The 13,344-nt window shown below is 42.0% G+C and overlaps 1 protein-coding gene across 11 annotated transcripts in view; it reads right to left on the reverse strand.

Annotated features, from left to right (window-relative positions):
* DLG2 (discs large MAGUK scaffold protein 2) overlaps positions 1 to 13,344 on the reverse strand; it is a gene marked incomplete at its 5' end in the record, with an annotated part of 1,947,716 nt that overhangs the window by 34,892 nt on the left and 1,899,480 nt on the right. The window lies entirely within an intron of this gene.

Genomic DNA, 13,344 nt, shown 5'->3' on the forward strand with positions numbered 1-13,344 from the left:
ATAATTATTCACAAAGAAAAGCCCAGGTGGCTTTACTAAACATTTAAAAAAGAATACAAATTCTTTACAAACTCATCTGAAACACAGAAAAGGGAAGATTTCCTAACTTATTCTATGAGGCCACCATTACCAGATACCAAAACTAGAAAATACACCACAAGAAAAGATTACAAACCAATATATCTTATAAATAGAACGACAACTTACTCAAGTGGATTTACCACAGTTAACTTAAATATTCTTATATGCTGTACACTTCTGTAGTTCTCCATTTTTAATTACTCTATGTTGTAACGACTATAACATTTTTTTTGCATTTCAAATAAATTCCTTAGGATAGATTTGTAGAATTTGAATTAGAGTTAAGAATTGTGGATAGTTAAAAAATTTTGATACATTGCCAAATTGTTTTCAAAATGATTTGTACTAATTGATATTTCCAACAGCCATTTATTCTTAATTTATAATTGGTCTCCAGGATGTGTCCTGACTGATTTTTTTCCCCTTCTGACATCCCCTACACTTTCCTAATTACTGCATAGAATGTAAGACTTCTGTGAGAAAATCATTTTTTAAAGCAGCAGTGGGGAACGTCCAGCCTGCGGGCTGTAGTAAGGCCCTTGAAGTCATTTGGTTTGGCCCTGTCAAAGCAGTAGGTGTGAGTTAATTAAATGTTTGATGAAATATAGCAGACTAATTTTTAAGTTGGTAATTTTGTATGGCCCGAGAATGATGTTATAAATATTTAAATAGCCCTTGGCAGAAAAGGTTCCCCACCCCTGATGAAGTCTGTTAGCCAAGAGCAAGATTTATTTAATCAGGTTAATCAAGATACATCCTACAGCTGGAAGACTAAGTTCTGGTTTTTCACTATCAAATTCTCTGCTTGAAGGCTTTTCCAAGAGAGACTATTTGTCACACAAGCATAATCTTACATAACCTTTATATGAAAACTGAAGGTATAAGACATTTAAAAATTTACGAGGGGGAGAACCAAGATGGTGCACTAGGTAACCACCTGTACTTGCTGCCTCCCACAACCACATCAAAATTACAACTGAAATACAGAACAACCATCATTCCGAACCGCCTGAAAGCTGGCTGGATGGAAGTCCTAGAGAAGTAAAGGAGAAAGCATGTTGAGACTGTTAGGAGGGATGGAGGCCTGTAATGGGCTGGCCCAGCATCCACGTGTGCTGTTTTTTTGAATTGGGAGAGAGATGTCTCTGCGGAGACCACCTGAGAGGAGCAAGGGGTCCAAGCCCCACACCAGCCCCCCAGCCCAGGGTTCTAGAGCTGGGAAGAGAAGTCTCCACAACTACTGGCTGTAAAAACCAGCGGGGATTGTTGCTGAGGGACACAGAGGCTGCTGGAGACCAAGGTGTTTCTTTTAAAGGGCTGGGCATGAACTTACTTAGACTCCATTCCTCTGAGCTCCAGCACCTGACGCAGCTCTGGGAGACCCAAACACATATGTGGAGGAACTGGACTGTCTGGCATCATCGAGGCAGGAACTTGGGGGTGGCTTTCTCCCAAATTGGGGTGCTTGCAAGGGTCATTGTTCCTGTGCTGGGACCTGCCCTGCCCCAGGGCTGACTGGCAGTCATATCAGTGTGGCCCACACTGTTTGCTCCACCCTGGTGATTCCTTGAGACCCCACCCCATCCAATTTGCAGCTCCTCCCAAGCTGTTTGTTTCCATATGAACGGCCCAGGCTTCAGACTTTACTAAAACCTCTCAAACAAGCTGAAGCTGGTACCTCTTGCTCCAAACCTATCAATAAAAGACCTGAGACCTAGCACTAGTCCCAGCCTGCCTTGCTTCACAGTTGGGCCTCACCTCCTGCACAGCAGGTCTTTCACTATAGTCGCTGCTGGTCCTCAGAGCCAATTGGCTTGGAGGTTAATTCCTGCCAGAGAGGCCAACAGCATTGAAGACTCAACTACAAAACTGTGCACAGAGCACACACAGGGGTCCACCTATAGTGCCCAGCTCAAGTGACTGGGGAGGCTGAGCCACTGAGCCCTACAGGACACCTACTACACAATTCCAAGAGACATAACAGCTGTATCTAATACATAAAAACAAACACAGGGAAGCAGCCAAAATGTGGAGACAAATAGACATGTCACAAATGAAAAAAATGGAACCAAGCAAACTACTGGATACAGAGTTCAAAATCTGCTTAGAAAGTTACTTAAGGGACTTAGTGAGACTTTCAAGGATCTTAGTGAGAATGTCAAAGGCATGAAAAGGACCTGTCAGAAATTAAGCATATGTTACTGAAATAAAGAACAATTTACAGGTATTCAACAGAAGGGTTGAGGATTCTGAGAATCAAATAAATGATTTGGAATATGAGGAAGCAAAAACACACCCAATCAAGAGCAAAAAGAAAAAAGAATTAAAAAAAATATAAAGATAGTGTAAGGAGACACTATCTTCCCCTATCTGGTGAAAGAAATAGACTTACAAGTCCAGGAAGCACAGAATCCCAAACAAGAGGAACACAAAGAGCTCATACCCAGACACATCATAATTAAAATGCCAAGGGTTAAAGACAAAGAGAGAATCTTAAAAGGAGCAAGAGAAAAGAAATGAGTTACCCACAAGGGAGCGCCCATATGACTGTCAGCTGATTTCTCAACAGAAACTTTGCAGGCCAGAAGGGAGTGGCAAGAAATATTCAAAGCGATGAATAGTAAAAACCTACAACCAAGATTACCCAGCAAAGCTCTCATTTAGAATTGAGGGTCAGATAAGGAGCCTCACAAATAAGAAAAAGCTAAAGGAGTTCATCAACTACAAACCAGTATTATATGAAATGCTGAAGGGTATCCTATATAATAAAAGGCTAATATGCAAATTGACCCAACAGTGGAATGTCTGGTTGCTATGACACGCACTGACCACCAGGGGGCAGACGCTCAAAGCAGGACCTTCCCCCTGGTGGTCAGTGTGCTCCCACAGGGGAAGCACTGCTCAACCAGAAGCTGGACTCACAGCTGGCGAGTGCAGCCTGCCTCCAAGGCAGTCAGACATCCTCCAAGGGGTCCCCGATTGTGAGAGGGCGTAGGCCGGGCTGAGGGACCCCACCCCCAGTGCACAAATGTCGTGCACTTGGCCTCTAGTTATTTAATAATAATAATAATAGATAAAAAATATGAACAATAAATGGCAACAAATACATATCTATCAACAATTAAATCAAAATCAAAATAAATGAACAAGAAATCTAATGAACAAAATAAACTGGTGACTAAAACAATCAGAGGAATGGAAGCATTGAACAGATTGATGAATCTCAGAGGGAAGGGGGATAGGGAGTAGGAAGAGATTAATCAAAGATCTTACCTATTCACACAGACAGTAGGGTGGTGGGGCAAGAATTGAGTGGAGGGGTGTAGCGGGGGAAGAAGGGGACATCTGTAATACTCTAATAACAATAAAGATTAAAAAAATTATGAGAATGATGTATTTAAATTCAGGGCATTATAGTCACAGACAGAGAAACAATGTGTCATTGTCAAGTTGTCACTCCTGAGTAGCTCAGAGGTATTGTGCCAACATTACTCTAATCAATGGAAAAGGAAGACTTTGATTTTACCCATCATCTATTACTGTTCATTTGTATTCTCTAAATGGCCTGAAGATTTTGTCAAACTTGCTCCTGATTTTTCTAATGAGATTGGGGGAGGGAGAATGCTATCATTTTGGAGAGAGGGCTTTGGCAGGCTACAATTAGTATGCATCTATTTGTTAAGATTCAAAGTATTCCAGCATGGGTATATGGACATGACCTCAAATTGGGAGAATGAAAGTATCAGAGAATCTGTTGCAGTGTGTATTGTATGACATGTGTTTCTTCCGCAGTCCATCCTGCCTTGCAAACTTGAAAATTTATGAGGTCACTAGAAAAAAAATTGAAATGGTTTTCTTCAAGTTTATTGTATCTTTATGCTGCTGTGAGCTGCCAGGGTGGGGTGTTACACCCTTATTAATTAATAAACAAATTTATAATTTGTCATTGACACTTTATTAATATACTTATGTATGGAATGCCTACTATGTCCTTTTATGTGCCAAGCCCTCTACTGAGTCCTTAGCACTTTAGTCTTCATTCAAATAGATATTGTATTTGATATTAGTGCTGGTAAGGCATTCTAACAATGTGTCATTTTCTCTGTGCAGCATTTTGTGAGGTAGACTCTATAGAAAATTGCCAGGCTATGTGATTCCAATTATTGCTTCATAATTCTAGAATTGTCTAGCAGTTCATCACTAAGCCACAGAATATTACAGCTTATACAACAACCCATAGAATAAGAAAGCAATGATAACAAAAAAGCAAAAGTCCAAAAATCATCTTCCCTACCTTCCTCATTTTCAAGGTATGCTCATCATTGGGACATGTTAGAAATTGCATGCGGGGTGGGATGGGTGAAGGTGGAAGAGGGTATACGGGGAATAAATGGTGATGAAAAAAAATAATAAAATAAAGGGAAAAAATTCCCATGATTCCCAATGTGGAGCCTGCTGTAGGCAGCCAATCAATGATTCTCTCTCATCATTGATGTTTCTATGTCTCTCTCCTTCTCCCTTCCTCTCTGAAATCAATAAAAATATATTTTTTAAAATATAAAAGGAAAGGAAAGGATGCCTAGCAAGTGTGTCTCAGTGGTTAAGCATCAACCTATGACTCAGGAGATCACAATTCAATTCCCGGGCATGTGCCCTGACTGGGAATTGCACTGTGACCTCCTGGTTCATAGGTCGGCACTCAACCACTGAGCCACACAGCTGGGCCTTTCCTTTTAATTGTAATTTTCTACAATTCAAAGGTTCTTGTCAATGCCTAAGGGCAAGATGTGGCTGTCAGCATACAACTGGCACAGTAGGGACACCAGCAGGAAAAGCTCTGGGCCTCACAGACAGAAGTCCAGCCAGCTTATAGGTGTTGGGCAAGAGGAATGCCTTTCAGGAGCCAGAAGAGTCAACAAAGGTCCACAGGGGGCCAAGAATCAGATGAGGAGAATGGAGAGCGGGGGCTCCAGGGTGACATGGGCAAGCCACCTCACATCTCGTGCCTGTTTCTCCGTCTGTAAAACAAGGTGCTTAGACCAGCTGACCGCTGACGTTTCTTTTATTTCTGTCATTCTCAAATTCTGCAATCTCTTTCAAGGTCGGTTTTTAAAAACGCCCCTCCTTTCTATTTTAGCATTCTCTAAATGCATTGATAATTGAGAGGGTTCTTTTATATCTATGATTTTTTTCCCCCTCCAAAATCCAGAGTTTGACAAAATAGTTGATAATAACCAAACCTTAATGAAATCCCATCTTAGTGATCTTTAATGAACCTTAACTGAATATCCACCAGGTTAGGCTTCTTTGACTACTCTAGTCCTCTCCCACCTCATCCCTCACAGTTATCCAAGTTTGAGATTTAAAATTTCCTCATTGCCTTATTGATGTTAGCTGTTTTAGTTTGTTTGTTTCATCTTCAGCCTACCTCTGTACCAGCATCTTGTCTTACGATTTTCTATTGCACTTCCCATAGTGGCCTAGAGCCGTGGGGCCGCAAACTGCGGCTCTTTGGCCCCTTGAGTGTGGCTCTTCCTAAGCCTTAGGAGTACCCTAATTAAGTTAATAACAATGTACCTACCTATATAGTTTAAGTTTAAAAAATTTGGCTCTCAAAAGACATTTCAATCGTTGGACTGTTGATATTTGGCTCTGCTGACTAATGAGTTTGCCGACCACTGGGCTAGAGCAATGCAGGGGGCAAAATGGATAACACATACTTGGTAATCATAATGGCATTTTTTTTAAACATCAACATTTGTTAAATGCTTACCTATGTGGCAGGTGCTTTTTAAAATGATTTACATGGATTAACCATAAGTGCTTTGCACATACCATCATCTCCTATTTGGTGGATTCAAACTGTGTCCACATTTTACACATTAGAAACTGAGGTATAGAGAGTTCGAATCACTTGCTCAGGGTTTACATAGCAGCTAGTCATAAGCCAGGTTTCATACTCAAGCAGTTGCCTCCAGAGTTGAGCTCCTAACACTATACAACACTGCCTTTTCTGTGATTGCTTGCAGAGACTTCAAAAGTATGCATACCCCTCTGCTTTCAGCATATAGCCACAATAACCCCGGCCAAGAATTTCTCCAGGCAAATTACTTTCTGTGGAATCTTACACTTGTTTTTCTGAAACATGATCTCTGTTGCTTTATTCTTTTCAAATAATTCAAACAATGAGATTTCTGTGACAGGTCCCCTAAGGGCTAGAAGATGAAATGCTTTCCACTATTAATGGAGTAATATGCTTATCTGCAGGAAGCATGTCACTCCTCAATTTCATTTCTTCATTCCCAGCAATGTCAGTCCTTTTGCAATTTTCCCAAGGTAATCCCTCTCCTTTTTGGTAATCCCTCAGGCCAGTCTTCACTGGCTGGTCCTACATATCCCTCCTGAAGGTGATTCGACTCCCATGAGGCCAGCAGGGAAGCTATAAACTGATTAAACTGATTAACCTATTCGAGGAAAAGACCCTCACTCAAATCCAGATATGGATTTACACCAATGGAAAGTAACAGAATGCTCAACATTCCCCCGTTTCCACTGCTGTCTCTCCAAGCACTTTATTTTATTATTTTTAATATATTTTATTGATATCTTACAGAGAGGAAGGGAGAAGGACAGAGAGTTAGAAACATCGATGAGAGAATCATCGATCAGCTGCCTCCTGCACACCTCCTACTGGGTATGTGCCTGCAACCAAGGTATACACCCTTGACTGGAATTGAACCTGGGACCTTTCAGTCCGCAGGCCAACGCTCTATCCCCTGAGCCAAACGGGTTAGGGCTCTCCAAGCACTTTTAAAAAAAACAACACTTTTAATTTTTTTATTGATTTCAGAGAGAAACATTGATTGTCTGCCTCCTGCACGCCCCCTACTGGGAATCGAGCCTGTAATCCAGGCATGTGCCCCGACTGGGACTCTTACAGTGAGCTCCAAGTTCATAGGTCAACCCTCAAACACTGAGCAGCCTCACGCCTGGGCTCCGAGCACTTCTGGAGCTACATGCCTCTCCTGGGACTTCTCCTGACAGAAGCCTTTTCTAACGATGCCAGGCCCCTCTACCCGAGGCAGTTATGTCCATTTATTCATGCACCAAATATATACTGAGCTTATGCATATCCAAGTGCTGAGCTGGGAGCTGGAGCTACAATAAACTCGAAAGGACCGCACAACTCAGTGACAGAGATTCCTAATTTACTAGAACAATGTGACAGAGTGTGCGAGGAAGGCAGGGTCAGTGCTGCTGTGCAGGCGTGCAAGAGGTGAAATGCAAACCAACAGTAAAGGCTAGCTCATCATTCAAGTGAAACAAGGGGACTGAGAGGGAGGTTATTCCACCAGCAAAAGGAGTTAGGCAGAGATCTTGACTATTCTCTGATAACTCAGCGTCTTTTCTCCAATCAGAACGTAAACTCATATTTATTGAGCTGCTTCTCTGTGCTATTGTCAGTATACATCTTATTAAATATTCTGTACTAATTATGCCATTGGATCCTCCTCACAATTCCATCATACACACACACACACACACACACACACACACACACACCTCTGTCTATATTAACATACATATACAAATAAGGAAACTGAGGCTGAGAGAGGTAACATCATTTCCCAGCTGGCAAATGGCAGAAATAAATTCAAACTCAGTTCTCAGACTCCACAGCCCACATTTCACCCTTTTTGCTTGTCTGCACTTTTCCGGGGCTAAGTAGAGAGCAGTCGCCTAAGCATGCTGTCTGAGGAGAGAATTGGTTGACAGATAGTGGTCCCAGGCAGGGACACGTGCTATGTCCTATTGCAGGCAGGAAGAGAGGGACCACTGACTTCATTTCACAATCTGCTTTTATTCAAATGAAGGCAGGCGCTGGTGCAGGGTGAGGCCAGCATCACTATACTCCCAGGTATTTGTGAAGTGAGGAGTGTGCACAGGGAAGAGATAAGAGCCCCAGCCTGGGCTCAGACAGGCCCAGGCAGGCACACCGCTGCTCTGCTACACGTGTTTTCTTTCTGAGAGCCTTCCTTGCTAATATGTTTGATCACTGGCTGTGTGGAGTTAATTATGTAACCTTTTCTAGAATTTATTTCCTTATCTGTACCATGTATTTAATAATTATCATCATCATCATCTGAAATAAAAAGCCTTTTTATTTTATTTCTTTCTTTGAGTCCTATCTTCTATGTACATTCTCAGGGAAGCTTTCTTTGATTCACGCTCCACCCCACCTGCAGACTGGAATGGGAGCTCATCTCCTTTTATATCTACTGGCATGACACTACCTTCATTATCCCCTCTATCCCCTTCTTTCTTTTGGTTGTTGCTCAGTAATGCTATTTATTTATTTGTTTTTACCCTTTGACCTCCTACACCAGCCATGGGCAAACTACGGCCCACGGGCCGGATTCGGCCCGTTTGAAATGAATAAAACTAAAAAAAAAAAAAAGACCGTACCCTTTTCTGTAATGATGTTTACTTTTTTTAAAAAAAATATATATTTTATTGATTTTTTACAGAGAGGAAGGGAGAGAGAGAGAGAGTCAGAAACATCGATGAGAGAGAAACATCGATCAGGTGCCTCCTGCACATCTCCCACTGGGGATGTGCCGGCAACCCAGGTACATGCCCTTGACCGGAATCGAACCTGGGACCTTTCAGTCCGCAGGCCGACACTCTATCCACTGAGCCAAACCGGTTTCGGCTAATGATGTTTACTTTGAATTTATATTAGTTCACACAAACACTCCATCCATGCTTTTGTTCCGGCCCTCCGGTCCAGTTTAAGAACCCATTGTGGCCCTCGAGTCAAAAAGTTTGCCCACCCCTGTCCTACACCTATTTCTCCCACTCACTCTGGCAATCACCAATCTGTTATTTGAATCTATGAGGGTTTTTTTTTGTTTTGTTTTAGATTCCACACACTGTATAAGAGAGGTCACATGGTATTTGCCTTTCTCTGACTTATTTCACTCAGCATACTGCCCTCGAGGTCCATTTGTTGCAAATGGCAAGATTCATTCCTTTTTTATAACTGAATAATATTTCATTGTTCCATATATTCCATTCCATATATATATATACACACACATATATATATACACACACAGTATATATCTATATATCTATATATATCCATAATAATTAGTTTTATCCATTCATCCATTGATGGATACTTAGGTTGTTTTCATATCTTGGCTACTGTAAATTGTGCTGCCATAAACATGGGCCACAAATATCTTTTTGAGTCAATGATTTGATTTCTTCTAAATACCTAGAAGTGGGATTGCTGGATCAAAAAGTAGTCCTATTTTTAATTTTCTGAGGCACTGCCATACTGTTTTCCACAGTGGCTGCACCAATTTACAATCCTACCAACAGAGCACAAGGGTTACCTTTCCCCCACATCCTCACCAACACTTGTAATTTTTTGTCTTTTGATAACCATTCTAATAGGTTTGAGGTGACATCTCATCGTGGTTTTGATTTGCATCATCATCAGCACCACTGGTAATATACATTATCATCATCATCCCTGGTAAGGCATGCTTTGCTTCTGGGACTTACTGTCTAGTGGAGGACAACAGTCAAATATCCAGACTATACATGCTATGGAAACTCAGAGGAGCGACTCCTGTCTATATGAGCTTAGGAAAGTCACTCTCCCTCTCTGTGCATCAGCTTCCTCTTCTTTCAAACAGGGAGATAAATGAGATGACTTCAGAGGTCCTTTATCCCATGAAAACCTTTCCAGTGCCTCCCTCTGGCTGTACTCTCCTCCCCCACTCCCTCAGCTATGAGGAGAGGTACTCAGCCTCACTCTCTTGGACGATGACTCACTTTCGTGACCTGACAGTTTGAACTTTGTCTCTCACTGTCCAATGTCAACTCCATACCTAGAGCACAAGAGGTCACCTGCAGTATTTGGAGTAATTGAGGGCAAACCAGTAAGTACAATAATAAGTAGTACTCTTTGTAAAGTTGTGCCTGATTGAATAATTCTCACCTCATGCTTGAATGGAAGGAGGAATTACTTACAAATGGAGGCAAATCCATTACAGGGAGACTGCTGGACCTTCAGCCAATAGCCTCATTTGCGTAGGATGAGTCACAGGAATTAGGACTCTCACTGGGAGTTCGGTCATGTGGCAGGTGAGTGGAGAGGTGGTTTCTGCCTTGAGCACTTTGGTCTAGTCCACACTGTGCCTTCCATCTACACGTTTCCTCCAAGGAGCATTTCATATGCTCTACGCTGGTGGGCTGTGTTTTCAAAGACAAGCAGAGCCCATACGAGGAGTAGATCACAGTTCTAGCGAGAATGTGAGCCGCCCAAGGATGTCTCAGTGGTTCATTTTTGGGGGAGAGAAAACTCAAACACTATTTGCTAAACTTCAAATAGCAGCTGATACAAGTGCAGATTTTCACTTGGCTAGGATTTGAATTCCTGTAAGATTTTAGAGTGCAGAGATAAAAACCGTGAAAACACATCCACACACCTCAAGGAAATGGAAACAACTTCAAAACCCCCAACACTTCCTTTTAAGTATAATCTCTGTCTTTTCTCCTCCCTCCCTCCTGCACATTTATACACTTTCCCTGTTCATGTTCCTGTCACAGCCCAGCAGGTTTATTGTTGTTTCTGTACAAGACACCAGGGATCACTGCAGTGAGCCTGTCACTGTTACTTCAGCTGTCACTTTAAAGCTATAGAAAATGAACCTAGCTGGTTTGGCTCAGTGGATAGAGTGTCGGCCCATAGACTGAAGGATCCCAGGTTCAATTCATCAATGTTTCTCTCTCTCTGTCTCTCCCCCTCCTTTCCACTCTCTCTAAAAAATCAATAGAAAAAATATCCTCGGGTGAGGATTAACAAAACAACAACCACCACAACAACAAAACGATAGAAAATGCTTCGTGTGTCTGAGGAAGAATCCCCTACCCCAGCATCCACCAGAAACTTTGCAATCAGCCTTGGTCCCTTACTTGTGCATTTATGTCACCTTTCTCCATCCCTCCTGCTACTGTCCTTATTCAATGGGACGGAATTTTCCACTTTGTTTTGGCATAGAATTCACTGTAGAATCCATGTGACAACTGCAGTCCACTTGTGAGAAAATGCACTAGAATCACTTAGCACAGTGTCTAGGAAATAGTTTCTAATAAACCATGTACTGCTCTTTTCCCATTCCCAACCCTCATTTAGGTACTAGTAGAAGATAGTACATTTGACAGCAATATCCATTACTGGAAGATTCCAAAGGAATGGGGTACTAATACGTCCATCATAGGCTATTGTAGTGCTAAAAGCAACCAGGCCGGTAAGGACTTAGCCATGCTAAGTGCTCAATAAATTATTATTTTTATTCCACTAACATTTATTGTCTTTACCAAATATTTTACTCAGTGGCTCCAAAGACAAAGTGTCATTTAAAAATTGAAAATTGATAGGGTGGTGAAGGTCTGGGGTGGGGGATGGGCGTGGGCTAGAAAGGGTCAATTGGGGGAAAAGGAGGCATATGTAATACTTTCAACCATTAAGATTTAATAAAAAATAAAATATAACTATAGTGAGGCTAGGAAAATGTCTATCAGGTAAAAAAAAATTGAAAATTAGGGTAAAATTAGAGAAAGTCACTCTCTCTGAGAAGTGGAATTGCCAAAGCTCACTTTCTCAAGCTGGCCCTTGCTGAATGGTATGGGATGGGTTTCACCCCCAGGTGTGTCCCCTCTGTATCAATGCAGCTATAATAAATATTGGGAGCACAAAGCCAGGAGCTCACAGTTGAAGAAAATCGTTACCACACTGTGTAACAATTGCTGCAATGAAAGCTTGTAAACAAGCCGTAAGGGCACCAAAGAGGGAGCAAGGGCTGCTGGGAAAGCTGGAGAAGGTTCAGAGGCACCATTTTAGCTGAAAAGTAAAGAACGAGTAGGAGGTTTTCAGGTGGAGAAATAGCAGAGCTTGATTCAGGGTAGAGGAAAGGCCTTCTCTACAGGGGCAAAAAGCCACTCCCCCCCCCCCCCCCCCCCCCGCCCCCAGATCACAGGATTGGGAATGGGGTTAGGAATGACGGGAAAGACTGTTGGGGCAGCGCTGGTCTGCACTGTAAGGAACCCTCAGTTGCATATGGTACTACTGTTCAAGGAACTGTCAAGCAATAAATGAGCAGTATAAATCATTCTACAGAAATGTAGCGCTCCAAAATTATTCTTTATCATTTAATGAGCAACGTCAAGTGTTTGGATTACAAACCCTGAAGGAGAATTTTGCAGTTGACAGAGAAGTCACAGAATTTACCCATCAAAGTTGTCTGCACTGCCATGGCAGGGAAGAGCCTGCTTATTATTAAGTGAGGGGAAAAAATAAAAGCTGGTTTCTTGGGTTTCTCAGCCCACAGATTAAAAATAGCAAATTCAGTTTGGCGGGGGCTGGACAGTGGCTGTGCTGCTTCCAGGCAGATATCTGTAGACGGTGCCAATAGACTACAGCTGAGCCTTGCACAGTGAGGCACACAAGGAAAACCAAGCTTGGATTCAGCTACAGAGAAGAAGGCATCTGTGGTGTGATAACGGAGGTCCACCATTATCTATTCAGCAGCTCCTAAGGGCTTTGTGCTCGGGGCTGGGTGAACGGTGCGGAGTGAGGGCTGGCCTGAATCATTGCCATGGTTTACGGTGGGTGTCGCGCAGAGAACGGTGGTGAAAAAACTGAGTCTTTACCTAACATCCAGCAGGTACAACTCAAAAAAAGTTCCACAGAGCACATTAACTTTGTGACTTTGAATTTTGTGGCTATAATATCTAAATACTAAATATATAGGGCATTTAATTGATAAAATTACTAGCTGTATAGATGATAAGGGCTATAAGCATAAGGTTTTTGCACCTAATTTTATCTTTACAGATATTTAGGGACTATCATCATAGAAAAGTTTAGTTAAGACTGGGGGAGACTGGAAGGATTATTATTTTTTTTTTTGAGAAGAGTCCTCACCTCATAAGGTTGTTGTGAGGATTTAATGAGAAAAATTCTTATAATCTATTTAGCAAAGTGCCTGGCTTATGAATGTTAGTGATACTGCATCACATTTTAGACTTAACGGATCAAAGTCTAATCTCTTATTTACCAAATGTGAACTCTGCCTATTCCAAGGGTAAGCAGAGATGCTCAGTCAGTTCTTGGGGATCAGCTGGGAAAACAGAGAGCTTCCCACCTTTAACACAGCACCCCTGAGTAGCAATCCTACATTTGTG

This window comes from Myotis nattereri (assembly GCF_964212035.1).
Source record: "Myotis nattereri genome assembly, chromosome: 9".
Lineage (NCBI taxonomy): Eukaryota > Metazoa > Chordata > Mammalia > Chiroptera > Vespertilionidae > Myotis > Myotis nattereri.